The sequence below is a fragment of the Brassica oleracea genome, chromosome C5, assembly GCF_000695525.1.
Source record: "Brassica oleracea var. oleracea cultivar TO1000 chromosome C5, BOL, whole genome shotgun sequence".
Taxonomy (NCBI): domain Eukaryota; kingdom Viridiplantae; phylum Streptophyta; class Magnoliopsida; order Brassicales; family Brassicaceae; genus Brassica; species Brassica oleracea.
In genome coordinates this window covers 20653613-20655494 of record NC_027752.1, presented here as the reverse complement: position 1 = coordinate 20655494, position 1882 = coordinate 20653613, and positions in this window count along the sequence as shown.

Genomic DNA, 1882 nt, shown 5'->3' with positions numbered 1-1882 from the left:
TCTAACATCTTCTTCTTTAATTCTTCTTACTCTTTCTCCAACTTAAACCCTAAAACTCCAAATAAAACTTTTTAAATCTAAAAAAATACATATTATATAAAACAACATTTGTTACACATACATTAAGATGATATAAAAACAATATTTCTTTAAACATACATTACAATAGAGAAATACAACATTTGTACATATATTACATCACTCTAAATCGTTTTTCGTTCTCATCAATATTACATCACTCTAAATCGTTTTCGTTCTCATCACTATCATTACAATCATCATCGTCGCTTCTCTCGAACTCGTCTTCACGTGCTTCATCTGTCGCATTTTCGGGAATATCTTCATATTGAAAGTTTTCCGGGTCGATCAAAAGGATAGCGGGTCGATCAAAAGGATTTCATCAGTTGGTTGTTCTGGTACCTCAACTTCATTGATAGCGTCTTCTTCTTGCAAGGGCAGTTCTTCTCCAGCGAAAATGCGTCCACGAGGTGTAATTTTGATAGCAGCTAACCAGTTTATCCCGGAAGTTCGAAGCAGAGGATAAGGAAGGAAGCTAACTTGCTCGGCTTGTGAAGCTAAAATAAAAGGTTCAAATTTGTTGTATCTTCTCCCAAAATTGACATCCACAACACCAAATTTGTTATACCGAATCCCTCGGTTCACAACAGGATCGAACCATTCACATTTGAAGAGGACGCATTTTAGCTTCAATAACCCCGGAAATTCCACTTCAATAATCTCCTGCAAGATCCCGTAAAAGTCCGTTTCACCTTTCACACATATTCCGTAGTTACTCGTTGCCCGATGTCTCCCATACTCGTATGTGTGAAAGGTAAATCCTCGTGTGAAATACATAGGTGATGTGGTGACCTTTGCAACTGGACCTTGAACCAATTCGTGAAACCATACGGGATAATAAGGATCGTCATAATCAACCTGCAAAAAGCAGTTATTCTTAATTAATATTGAAGTATCAAAACACTTACTTAATTAATCAATGTATGAGATATATTACGTACCTGTGATTTTAACCACTTGACAAAGTGCTTATCTTTACGTGTGTCCACATCAGTTGCAGATATTCCTGGTATTGCTTCTTCAACTTGAGATACAAACATGCTGCAAATTAAACAAATAATCAAGTCATACATAATTAACTTCAATTCATATAATTAACATTCACAAAAATATTTACCTTTCAAAGTAACGGGTCACTGCATCCTCGCAGTTGAGCAGAATATAAGTGTGGGCACTATGTTTATCCTCTTCACATGACCACCATACTTCTTTCGTTTTACCACCAAACCGTGCAATTCCGCAGAAAATGTCAGGAACACCATCAATTGGATATGATGTCGGTACTCCACCATCATCATATCTTCTAGGAACTCTTTTCCTCGTACGAACAGTTGGAGCAAAGTAGTATGATGTGAAGTTAGATGTTTCGGCTGTCAAACTTCCCGCAACTACTGAACCTTCCACCTTTGCAAGATTTCTTGCTTTCCCCTTCAAATGTTTCATCTGTCGCTCATACGGATACATCCATCCGTTGTGAACAGGTCCACGAAGCAATGCTTCATACGGTAGGTGGACAACTAGATGCTCCATGACGTCAAAAAATGAAGGAGGAAATATCTTCTCCAAGTTGCACAATATGATCGGAATGTTCTGATGAAGTTGTTCGATGACTTCTTCCTTGAACGTACGTGTACTGAGATCTCTGAAAAAAACGTCGATGGCTGTATATTGCAAAAGTAATCAAATTAATAACATTTCATAACATATATATATATATATATATATATTATAAATTTATAATTACCTGCAAGTGCTTCATGGACATTTGCTGGAAGGAGCTCGGCAAAAACAAATGGAAGTAGTC